Source organism: Zalophus californianus, chromosome 6, assembly GCF_009762305.2.
Source record: "Zalophus californianus isolate mZalCal1 chromosome 6, mZalCal1.pri.v2, whole genome shotgun sequence".
NCBI lineage: Eukaryota > Metazoa > Chordata > Mammalia > Carnivora > Otariidae > Zalophus > Zalophus californianus.
In genome coordinates, this window is record NC_045600.1 from 77,265,950 (window position 1) to 77,279,325 (window position 13,376).

Genomic DNA, 13,376 nt, shown 5'->3' on the forward strand with positions numbered 1-13,376 from the left:
ATGAGGAGATTGAAATAGAAACAAGCTAAGTGAGAAGTGGAAATTTAATGCTCAGAGAGAGCAGAGGAAGGAGAAGTCTCCCTTAATTTGGTTCTCTCTTCCCAGGGTTCCATGAGCCACTTAAAAGGAAGCCAAGAATCCTCTTGTTGGAGGCCCGCCCCAAGCACCTGCCCGCCCCAAGCACCTGCCCGCCCCAGCTCTGTTTCTACACAAGGGCTGAGCAGCTGGACAGGGCACTTCTGTAGGGGAGAAGAGGGAATGTACTGAACGAATTAAGTGCCCCTTGTCCCCCCACCCCCACGCCCCAGCACGTCTGGCAGTCTGAGCTGGTAACCCGGGCAGGATCGGAGCCAAGGATTAATCCATCACAATGAGACGTTCTATTTTGGGCAGGCGGCTGGAGCAGATGCAGGAGCCGCACATCGCGGAGGCCGCGCACACGGGGAGGCGGCCCCCCGGGCTCCCTTGCACCCACCCCTGCATTGGCTGCCTAAAGCCGAGAGACGAACCAGACCGCGACAGGCTGGAGGGGTATCAAAATTACACTTGCAGATGCCCATGGATTTCCTTAAGTGGGCCCTTCTGAGAAACCCAGTTTTCTTACCTAGTCTGTGCTTAGAATTGGCAGAGGCCGTCTCGGTTACCTCACTTCCCCTACAAATCCACCCTGCTCCTTACCTCTCACCCCTCCTCCTGCTGCCCTGCCCCTCCACTTCCACTCCCTCGGCAGGGGGCAGGGGGATATTCTCGAAAATGCGCCATCTGCACTGGAGCCTGCCCCAGGCCACCGCACTCCAGGATGGGGTGGGACCCGGGGTGTATCGCCGCCGAGCCTCCGCATGAGGAAGAAAAGGCCTTAACTCACTGCTGCTGCGCCCAGGTGAAGGCCCTTCTCAGAGAGGTTCAGTGTTCGCGAGGCCTGTAATTTTCACATGAAGCTGCACTCCTGCTCCCCTAGGGAGATTCCATCTTGCAACCTTTGGCCATTTGGTCTCCTGTTTTCGTGGAACTGGACAGAGCAGCCCTGTGACTCCTTCGGGAGTTGCCCTCCAAAGATATGCCAGGGAGGAGTGGGAAAATGAGATAAAACAGTAGTTGAACCCTTTGGGTTAGAAAGCCCAATTTTGAAATGAAATTGCCTTTTAAGTCAATCTTGATGGTTGACAACTTTTTTTATTTTTTATTTTTTATTTTTTCATCTGTCTGATCAGTCCATCCCAGGCAGAAGGAAACATATTTTGGATCACGGAGAACATTCTTACAGGTTTTATTAGTGACTCTGTGAGAGAGCTTTGAAAATCTAAAGCTTTAAATATCTAAATATCAGATATTTCGATAGTATAGAAGATATCTAAATGTTAGGACAACATTTAGAGAGAGTGGGGCTGTCTCTGTTTTTGTTGCTATTTCTAGCCCGGTTTCCAAAGTGGTTGCGATTATTTCCCCCTAAATTTTCCAATCCTGCCAGCGTGTTTCACCTAAACCCAATTACTACATACTGCTCTCCTTGTTTCTTTCTAGACCACCTGCTCTCGAAGTTTCAGTCTTCCTAAACATCAGTCAACAAAGATTTTTGATTGATCAGAAATGTCAGATTTCCATCTTACAGCTCTCAGGATAGGGAGGGAGTACAAAAAGCTTCTGTATGCTTTGAAGCACACACTTTATAGGTGTAAATGATAAACAATTCAGAAGGCCTAGAGCTTTTGGGTCCTAGACAGACTTCCGTGCAAGCAAACTTTGGGTTCATCCTGCGGCCCTCTGCTCTCTGCCCACTTCCCCTGCTTCCTTACTCAGCCCACACAGGAAGCAAACCACAGAGGAGGAGCATCTTACTGACCCGGGCCCTGGAAGCAGATTTCGTACTAAAGACACACGAACAATCTAGGCCATGAATGGATGACAGCCAAACACTACCTCAGGTGAGCTGATGGCATGTGTTTCATGCCTGAGAGCACAGAAATAATCGCCGCCTCGTTTGCTCTTAAAAAGCTGCTCACGTCTACCACGGAGACTCAGTCCTTCCCTTGGCCCTGAGTTGTTTCCTCTGCTTTGACACCAGGCTCACTCTCTGAGCTTTGGCTTCTTTTCCAGACTCTATCCCACCCTCGCCCCAGCACACAAAATCCCTCCTTCTCCCCGGAGCCATATTTAGTGCATTAGTGTAATGGAAACGGGAGCTGACTATGCCTTAGAGATCAGTTAGTGCAGTGATTTTTAAATAATGTTCAAGAAGCTTTGGGATTCCTAGGTGGCAAACAACAGAGGCCACTGAGTATGTGGATATGTGTGTGAGCAGGCAAGGAAGTACGCACAGCAATAATTATCTAGAAAAATAAAGTCTCTCAAAGTCCCTTATGCACGTAGACATATTTATCAACCAGAACAAAAGACTATTATCTCTTTGATGTATTGGGATATTTCGTTGTCTGATAAAAGCATTCTGTTATTTAAAGAAAATCATTTGAAAAAGACAGTGAACCCATCCTACCCTTTCTTTATCCACGGGGATGCCCCTGGGTGTGCCCAGGTAGGATTCCTATGCCTGCCTTCCTCCACACAGAGGAGCTGTCTTCTGGTTCCAGACCTGAATAAAGAGGCCAGAGCCTCATGACTCCATCTGAGCCAAAGTGGGTTATTGCCAAGAATAACCTGGCATCAGGATATTCAAACTCTTTGCCTTCAAGCTCTAGCATTCCAGTAGAGGCTGAGTTGGAGCTGTCACAGAGAAGCTCAGCAGGCTGGGGACAGTAAGTGCAGTCTAGCACTTGGTTGGAACTAGAGCGTGGCTCAAAAATGATCACAATGAATAAAACTTGGTAGCAGCTTTCTTTAAACAAGTATATGCATAGTGCTAAATCTGTTTGCAATAGGACTTGAATTTTGTTGCTGTACACTCTTGGATTCCCAAGAATCACCCAAGACTGCTCCAGTTTGCACCTTATTCTTCAGAAAGAGTATTTCTCCAGGAGCCTAGATGCCTGTGTATAAGGAAATATACCTGCTGTTTTTAAGAGGACGATGCTTATGTTCTTCACACTTAAAGTACTTCAAAGCAACTCACACAGAACACTATGTACACTAAAGTGAGGTTAAACCACAGTTCTAAGGGAATCCCAGACTCTCCCTAGATCCACAGTGGTTGCTAATGTATATAATGCAGACTATGATAATAATGATGATCATAATACTACTTATGGAGCCCTTCTGTGGAACAGATGCAATGCTATGTACTATATATTTAATCTTCACAAAATTCTTGTAAGATGGGTTCTCTCATCATCCTACTTCTATAGAAGAAAACACTGATGTCAAAATTCAAGAAGGAGCACATCCAAGGTCAAAGCTTGGGTGTGACAGAAGTAGGATTCAAACAAAATCTACCTGACTCCAAAACCCATATTCTTAATTTCAATGTGATATTTTGTTATGCTGCCCCCATTGGAACCCAGACACAGGCCTCATTTAAATGGGAGCAGTCAAGGTCAGAGAGTATGAGAGTAGAGGAAGCTCATCTTGACTAAAATTTCTCCGGCCTTCTGCTCTCAATACCGGGAGACTCTTTTCTCAACTAATAATGAGGAGATAAAGAGCAGTGTGTGCTCAGGAGATTTATTTTGGATCAATCAGTTCCTTGCCATGTTGTACTGAAATAGTCAAAATACCTAAGGCATGGCTCAGACCCAGCTGCCAGGGCCTGCCCTGAAGCCACTAAGCCATACTGGGAAGAGATCCCACCTAACACAAGCTAAGAGAGGCCGAAGCCAAATGAAGTAGAAAACAAGAGAGTCAAGAAATATGGATGGCATCTGAATAGCTCATACCCTCAGCTGTTGTGCATTGAGTACATAATTTAGTGCTGAGCTTTGGCATTCCAGTGCATCTTCTCCCCACCCATCAATCATTTGGCCAACTGCAGTGACAACTGGCTGGTGTGTCTCTTGTCTCTCTCTTTCTCCATTATATATATAGTGTACTCTGAGTACACTTTATATGTAATTTCACTTAATGACTAACATCAGAGAGTGGGCTTTATAGTAGGGAACTAATGACCTCATTTTTTAGGAGCTGAAAGAAGGAACAGAATGCACCATCCCCTCTGTGTAATACATATCCTAATGTCAGGGCATTTACCCCAGGGGTATCCAGGTAGAGGTTGTATAGAGCAGCAATTCACAACTTGTAAAGTGCATAAAAATCACCTGAGGATCTCACAATTCAGAATTTGACTCATTAGGTGGGCCTGGGAGTCTCCATTTCTATAAGCATCCAGGTAATGCCACAGGGGCTGGTCTCAGGACTCTACTCTGCATAACAAAGGCCCAGAGTCAGAAGAAAGTGATAAGGATCAGAGGAATAAGAGGGGAAAGAGAGGAGAGAGCAGCCCCCTAAAAGACACTCCTTAGTCATTATAAAACAGAGAGTGAGTGTGGAGAGGATGTGGGTTCTGCTTATTCTGGCAAAACGACATGAAAGTGCATTGCAGGAATTTAATTTTCCTCAGACTCTGTGGGCTAATCCAGCAGTGTCTGGGTCCCATGTGGCTTATTGCTGTGGAATGGTTCAGATGAGCGCTTCTCAACTCAAAATGGTTGTATTTTAGATTCACTAGACTCATGAAAATATAGCCATGCTACATTTCAATCCAGAGAGTTAAGTCTTAATATTCGGAGGCAGAGCCCTAGTTCCAAGTTTGTTTGCTTGTTTTAAATCTCTCCAGGTTAAGAACCCTTGGTCTAACTGTTCTGTGTGGCAGAGGTTACTGTGCACAAAAACCCTGGGCAAAGAAGTCTGCACTCTGGCCGGGACAGGGCTAACCCCAGAGTCTGATTCAATGGAACAAGTTGCCCTACTTAGCTAAAGAACTGAAGCTTGATCATTTTGCTATTTTGAGATTACTGGATTCTACTTGAAGATTATTTTCAGAGTGATACCAGGTAGAATCATGAACAGAACATTCCCAGCACAAGACTGGTCACAAAACTTCCTTGCCTCTCTTAGATGGTCTTTTATTCCCTTTCTGATTTTATCTGTTATGGGAAGTCATGCCATTTCAATACAGTTTCTCTTAGAAGTCTGAGAAGACTAGTCTTTGGCCATAGGAAGGCCACAAAGGCCAAATCCTTGGCCTCTGGATCTTCATGTCCATCCAGACCGTGTAGGAATTCCTCTAGTTCCAGACTAGACCTAGAGATTGGAGCAGGCAGAGGTACCTCCGCTAGCTCTGAATTGACACCCTGAGGAGCTGAGGATAAAGTTGAACTTTCTGATTCACTGTTTCATTATGATCAGCCCACAGAGGCCATATATATTAGGGTTCTCCAAAGAAACAGAATCAATAGGACACACACACACACACACACACACACACACGTGTGTGTGTGTGTGTGTGTGCACATGAGATTTATTAAAGGCATTGGTTCATATGATTATGGAGGCTGAGAAGTTCCGAGATCCAGAGTCAGCAAGCTGGAGATCCAGGAGGGTGGTATGGTTCCAGTCCAAGTCTGAGTCTGAAACAGACAGGCAGAGAAAGCACAAATTGTCCCTTAGTCCACATTTTTGTTCTATTTGCCTCCAAGGGATTGGATAAAGTCCACCCACAATGGAGAGGACAATATGGTTTACTCTATCTACTGACTCCAGTGTTAATCTCATTCAGAAACACCCTCACAGACACACTTGGGGTCATTTTTAACCAAATATCTGGGCACCCTTAGTCCCGTCAAGTTGACACATAAAATAGAATCTCATAGAAAGATGATTTGGAGCCAGCTCTGCTATTTACTATCTCCTGAGAGAGGCTGTCAGCGAGGACTGAGCAATTTGCAATTAAAAAATATCCACCTCAAAATTATTCCGCTTTTTTACTCATATTTCTTTATATCTGGAAGGAGGATGTATATATAGTCCACAACAAACCCTTGACAATTCCCTTTTTTTTCCTGTAACTTCCCTTACAGTCCATAGCTGCTCAGAACCTTTCTTTTCATGGTATTCATCCTCTGGCAGTGAGACCACAGGATCTTGCTGGATTACCTTCCACCCTCTCCTTTCCCCATTCCAGTCCTGTGTCTATTTCCCCATTCTTGTAAATCTGCATAACAGTAGAGTCAGATCTGGCAAGGGCCCATACTCTCCCACACACTCCTGGAAGATGAGAACGAGGGAAAAGCCAATAAGCACAGACAAAGGGCATATATTACTTCAGTTCTGCCACATGTGTACAGAATTTAGCAGGACGTGGCCCATAATACATTCCCCCAAAAGGACAACTCCTATTATTTTATTGCTATCATGTATTGCAAAATGAAACAAAAATTATACTTCTTTTCTTTATAAATATGCAGCTAGATTGCAAACCCTTTTAAGGAAAAAACTTTGTATTACCATTTCTTATAGCCTACCAGGGCTGCCCATGAGAAATTTCTGCAGATGGGCACCTGAGTGGCTTTGTTGGTTAAGCCTCTGCCTTTGGCTCAGGTCAAGATCCTGGGGTCCTGGGATTGAGTCCTGCATTGGGCTCCCTGCTCAGCGGGGAGTCTGCTTCTCCCTCTCCCTCTGCCCCTCCCCCCTGCTTGTGCACTCTCTCTCTCTCACTCTCTCAAATAAATAAATAAAAGAACTTTCTGCAGTGATGGAAATGATCTACCATCTGTACTGTCCAGTATGCTAGCCATTGTCTACATGTGAGTGTTGAGTACTTGAGACATGACTAGAGCAACAAAGGAAGTGATTTTTTTTTATTTTGTTGAATTGACATCACAAAGTCTACCTGTCTATTGGCTACCATATTGGACAGACCAGACAAAGCCTACCACAGTACCTTGTACAAAGTAAACACTCGGCGATAACTTTTATTAGCTGGATGGATGAATAAGTGATTAAATAAACCAAACGATTAACTATGTCTGTTGCAATGCTGATATTTTTACTAGTAGATCATTTTACAATCTGCTTACCTAGGTGGGAAGTAACCATTTTCCTATTGCTTTATACTCTGGAACAGTTTTCTTGCCACAGGAAAAATAGCAAATGCTAAAACAAATAAGATTCTATATTTAGGTCTCACTGTTTCTTTGTTCAGTATAAATTCCTTCTGACTCTGAGGTCAGCCTCTTTTGTTTTTCAAAAATTAAAAAAAAAAACTGTGATGTACATGTTTTATTTAATGGTGGGTTCTTGTTATGACATTTCCCTTCAGGAATGAAAGAGGAAGAGATAAGTTATTGTCAATACAGCCACAAGCGAATTCAACCATCTTCCTCAGCACTGAAGAGAAATGTCAAAAAGGATTAATCATGCATTAGAGATGCACAAACATGTTATCTCTCCCATATATTGAAGGACTATGATATGTTTAAATACTTGTCCACCATTACTAGATACTCAGGGGCTTAGCAGCCTTGAAATAATGTTTATATCAGTAGCTCTATGACTTCAGGTTTCAACACAAAGAAAAAATATTTCATTGATATTTCATCTGAATAATGATTGTGTTTAAGACTATTGAGGCTTGTAAAAGAGTATCTTTATGTTGAATATATTTCCTCATTACTTTATGTTTTTAAAGCATCACATTTGAATAAGGCCCTACCGATTTGGGTCTCTTTCCTCTTCCTGGGATGACAGTTAAGAAACCAAGATAAAATGAAGTCATAAAGAGATTCTCAAACTGGAAGAGAGGAGAATCTTATATTCATTCTGAACAGAAAAAGGCTGGGATCTTAAGATGAACATTATGCTAAGTGAAAAAAACCAAATGAGAAAAGGCAAGTGTTGTATTATTCCACTTATATGAGGTATCTAGAAAAGGCAAATTCGTAGAGACAGAAAGTGGATTTAAGGTTACCAGGGCTTGGGGGAGAGGGAGGAATGGGATGTATTGCTTCATGGTTGCAGAGTTTCTGTTTTGGGGGATGAAAAAGTTTTGAAACTAGCTAGTCGTGATGGTTGCCCCACATTGTGAATGAAATCAATGCCATTAAATCGTACAATTAAAAATTGTTAAAATGGCCACTTTCCTCTTATATATATTTTACCACAATAAGAAAAAGAAAAGAATTCGGTATCCCAGCAGTAGGTCTCACATAGAAGAAAAATAACACTGTTTGGGAGAGGTCTGCTGGCAAGGTTAGCCCAGGTATTTGGACCAGCAAAGTCATTTAGAAAACTTCGGGACTTTAATTTTGACAAGCAACATTCTATAGGGAAACAAGGTTGTCCTCCAACAGCTGCAATGAGATAATAACTAACGGCGTTAAGTAGGAGGCAGAGGAAAAGATGTTAATAGGGTTTGGGAAAGCCTGCAGGAAGGCGTCCTTCACATTTCGGTGATACGCTGGAGTGTACAGCTATATCCTCGCACAAACATCTCTGGGGACCGCTGGGAGAAAAAGAATGATGGGCTGGAACCGGTGAACCGACTTAATGTGGCATTTCTTGAGTCTTACGTAGCTATGGTATGACATTAGTACTGGAAAGGACTCTCAGGGCCATTTATTCATCCCTTTGACTCGAAGAGGACTGCAATTAAGCCATCTCAAACTGAGAACTTAGACTTTTTCTGAAGACCTCCAAAATCATGCCCTGGACGTTGAATTCACACCTCCTAATGAAAGCTTAAGCTGCTCCTTCTGTGCTGCCTAATTAGAAGTGGGCCAGGAGCAATCATCTCCTTGGTACCCTCAAGTTTCTCATCTGCCTCTCACAACACAGAGCCTGGAAATGGGTAAGGTATTTCAGGAAGGATACCACCAAGTGAGAATTTCCTGTATGTAGCAGTCAGGGGCCAGGCAGGAAAGCAGAGCCAAGATCACTATGCTAAGAATAAGGGATTTCTTGTAGGAATGAGACCCTACACTAGTGTGGGAGGAGCTGACAGAGGTCTACAAGGAAGAGCCAGAGGATCCAAGAATCACCAGCCAGTTCAGCTGAAGCAGAGACATGGATGGACATGTGAGACCTTCCAGGGAAATCTGAGAAGCCAAGCATGTCTAACTGCTAGAGGAGGGCCACAAAGGCGGAACTCATGGAAAGACCCAAGGGTGGCTGTGCCCTGTGCGGCTGTATACGGCCAAACCCCTGGAGGGCTTGATGCCTCTGTTGGTCTGCAGGGCTGGAGGTTGTGAAGGTGACCCAGGAGCAGAGCAGAGGACAGCAAGAACCAGCTGGAACCCACCAGATACCTCTGCTTCTGTCCCTCACCATATATGACCAGAAAATCTTCAGGATCACATCTACCGCCTTGCTTCCACCTTGCAAATCTCACCCCCAAGTTTCTTCCTTGACCAGCTCTAACTTTGAAACATGTTACCAGCATAACCGAGTTGAAATAGCACAATCCAGCATGTTGTATCACCTTTCTGTGCTTGCAACTGCTGTCTGGACTTAAGCTTAAATGAAGGCATCATTGGAATAGAGAAAGCTCTATCTATCATATTCTTGCCCTGTCCAGGTGAATAAAAGATTGAAAATTGATTTAAAAAGTAATCAAGAGTATTTCCCTTCTTCCTTCCTGACACTGTTTATTTACTTCATGGTAACTGGTGGTGGAAAAAGACAGTGCTTTATTACTCCCCATCACAACAAGCTGAAACACATGACTGTCATTCCACATTTTTAGTTCAAGCATTATCCATCAACAAATTGAGCAATTTCTAAATCGGCTGTCTTGACTAATGCCTGACATCCAGAAGTAGAGTATTGTTTGCAGTGACAAAAGCTTGGAAGCAAGCAAAATATTCATCATGAGGAGAGTGGTTACATAGATTATGGAACAAACACGCAATGGAATACTATGCAGCCTTTGGAAAAAATAGACACAGTACTGATAAGGAGCCATGTCAGTATTATTTTGTTAAGGAAAAAGGCAATGTGGAAATGGTGCATATGTTACCATTAAACAAAGGATGCATATGATGTCTCTTTTCTCTGGGGAACGTGACTAGAGATGGAGTGGGGAAAAAAAAATATAACCTTTGAATTTTGTGCCATATATTTGTACTGTTTATTAGATAGAGAGATGATTGACAGATGATAGATGGATAATAGATAGATCGGTAGATAGATAGATAGATTTAGATATGAATGAGTAGATAGATAGACCCACATTTTAATAATGATGTGCTCTGTGATACAGTGTGATTTGGCATATTTTACCCCCCAATTCTCTGCTGTTGGTGTCAAAGATGCCCAGGAGAAATAATAGTTATCAGAATTCATGTCATGATTAGAAAATCAAATTCACATGTTGGGTCAATGTACCAAAGTGTACACGTGAGAAAAATGTGGGAAAACGTCCTACTTCCTCTGCCTTGCTTCATTTCATTCCTCCATGTAACTGATATTTTTGTGTAGGTTTATACTTTTTGTTGCTGGGTTTTTTTTGTTGTTGTTTTTGTTTTTGTTTTTGAGAGGGAGAGGGAGGTGGGGGAGGGGCAAAGAGAGAGAGAGAATCTTAAACAGGCTACATGTCCAGCATGGCGCACAACACGGGGCTCCATCTCATGACCCTGAGACCAGGACCTGAGCCAAAATCAAGAGTTGGATGCTCAACTGACTGAGCTACCCAGGCGCCCCATGTTTACACATTTTGTCACAAGTTTAAAGAGAGATGCAAATTACCTCTTAGATACAGCTCCTCTTTGAGACACCACCCATTCCAAACAGGAAGAAGTTCCCTCCTCTGATCTTCAGAAGCAATTATTAAAGGGGGAGAATATTGTTACTAATCTAGGTAAGTTAAGAGGCTTATTCTGCCCACTCCCTCCTTTTTCTGGACCACCAGCTACAAGAGGATTGGATTTGCTGCGCTTGTAATTCATTTCCTCTGTCTAAATTACATTTCCCTTTTTCATTCTGCCCAGATGTTTGACAGGTGCTTAACTTCTGGGGTCCCTCCCCCAATGGCCATGCGTTCTATCCTACGTGCGGTTGCCCAAGACTCAGAACAAGCCGTGTGTGGCATGAAAGTACACTCTGTTCTGGTACTAAACGGATCGTGGCTTCCGGGGGAGAGCAGCACGGGAGTGTGGGCTTTGCTTTGGTGCTGATTTTCTGGGAACAGGGAAGGGCTTCTCTCTGGCTCTCTCTTACTCTTTTCTCCCAACCCTTTAGTAGCTAATGTCCTTGCTCAAAGTTTTCCACTGTGACCACTGCAGAAAGGGCTGTGGGACACAGTCACGTAACAGGGGCTTTTTCCTCTGGCACGACCTCATCATCTCTTGACTCAAAGGCAGAATTAAGGGCACTGAAAAAATTGTGTGCTGGCATCTCTTAGAAGCGGTGATTAGTTTTCTTTCTTATGTGGCCCGGCCGTGTTTAAAAGGTCATTCAACCTTCACGGCACCCGTGGATGTCCCCCTAGCACTGTGTGCACCTATTACAGGTGCTTGGTAAAGAACAGCCCTATGGAGGTGAAGGGTGTCCTGACATTTCCATGCAGCTAGGCCTTTGGTTTGCAACCCTGTCTGTAATTTCCTATTACTCTTACGGTGTGAGAAACTGACTTATACCAGGCTGTCTCTCATCAGAAATGGTTTATTTAGGGATCACTAAAGAATGGATGAGACAGGTGCTCTGGCCACCAGCGTTAGTCTTTATCACACCTCTCCTCCTCTTCCTCGGGTAGAAAACTCCTAAAGATCTGGGTAGAGGTCCACTGGTTTTCTACACCTCATGCCCTTCCTTTCTTTCACTCTACTCTAGCTGCGGTGGCCCTCTTGCCGTTCCCTCTGACTCAGACCTTCGGTGCCTGCTATTCCCTCCGAATCCTCTTCTCCCAGAGAGCCACATGACACACTCCTTCGTCTTCTGCAAGTCTCTGTTCAAAGGACGCTCTCTTGTTGGCCCACCTGTTTAGAACTATAACCCCCCACACTTCCAATTCCACTTTCTCCGAGGCCTTATGTATTTTGGCTTTTGTTACTGTATCGCTCCATCAACAGTGCCATGAGGGCAGGGGTTTTTGTCTCTGCTCCTGCTGTTTCCTTTTGCCCCGCACAGAGGAGGCACGCTGGAATGAAGAAATGAAGGAAGAGTTGTAATTGATGTCACGGGTTAGGCTAACCTAAGGCTTTTGCCCGGAAGGGCATGAAGATGAGTCAACTCAAATGAGGAGCCCATACTTAATGACAGACTACTATGTTCTAAATATTTTGTATCTTGACTCATCATTTTGTCTGTCCGACGCCATCACCACCTCACCCTGATCACTTTTTGGAGACTGCTCTCCTTTCCTTTGGGAACTTCTCCTTGCCAACTCCACTGACATGGCCACATGGGAGCCTCCGTGTTAACACAGAGTGACCTCAGCTCCTGGCTGAGGAGAGTAGACCTCTTTCTTATGCAAGCTAGACAAAAGACGTGCTCCAGAAAACTTGGAATCCAGACCAGGAGATCCAAACTCAGCCTGGTTGTGTGATTGAATTGAGAGAAGGTAAACCTGGGAGCTGCTGTTGATAGCCAAATGTTCATTCGTGCAGACTGGCAATAGAGAGAGCTGGTTTGAGGCAAAGGGAACAGTAGACCAATCATGCAGAGAGGCCCAGAGACATGAACCCAAGTATGGTCCTTTATGCCCTTGGAGTCCCTGATTCCAAGTCACTCTTGAGAATCAGCGGTAGTCCCGTCTTTGAATTTTGAAATACCCTTAGATCCTTATACTACATTCCCCTCTTTTTTTCTTAAACTTAGTAAAGATGATTTTCATCACTTAAGAAAACTTTGTCATCTCACTCAGTGCTGTCAGGAACCTGACGAGGTAACTAATTTTCGTTTGATTTTACAGATAAGGAAGCCTCAAGATGTTAAGTGAAATGGTCAGTTCCTGCTGGAAAGTTGCCAAGCTGGGATTTGCTCTCGGGCCAGCCTGACTCCAGAGCCTGAATGAATCAAGACTTCCATTCTGTGCTTCAGTCAAATCCACTCTTCTTGATGCATTGTCTTTTCAAAAATGTTTTATTATGGACACTTTCTACACATAAAGGAGAGTAGATTAATGATTTCCTATGTACTGATCAACCAGCTTCAACCATTCTTCCATTCACCAGTCTTATTTCCTGATGACCTTTTAAGTAGCAGACCCTCAGAGAAAAAAGGAACACTCTGTAGGCTTTGAGTCCTTGGAGTGGGGCCCACACTGTGGCTATGCAGTGATCCACCACGGAGAACTGCTGAGACAGAAGAGACAGGAGATCAAGAAGAGCGGCCGTGGAAAGCCCAGCCGTCCACAGTCCCGTTGGAGGCAGGGGGGTCCATTGGATCACCCGAGAGAGAGGGGGGCTTTTCCAGCCCCTGTGGAAAATATTAAACGTTGGAAGACTCTACAGAGTTAAACCAAGTTCAAAATGCAGCCCCACCCCCAACATATTGCA

At 44.0% G+C, this 13,376-nt stretch overlaps 1 long non-coding RNA gene across 1 annotated transcript; it reads left to right on the forward strand.

The window, feature by feature from the left end:
- The first annotated feature begins 420 nt into the window (after positions 1 to 420).
- LOC113909991 lies at positions 421 to 13,133 on the forward strand. The gene is made up of 3 exons (XR_003515874.1): positions 421 to 880; positions 1,522 to 1,922; positions 12,791 to 13,133. It is a non-coding gene; the product is annotated as an uncharacterized LOC113909991 (long non-coding RNA).
- The last annotated feature ends 243 nt before the right edge of the window (positions 13,134 to 13,376 follow it).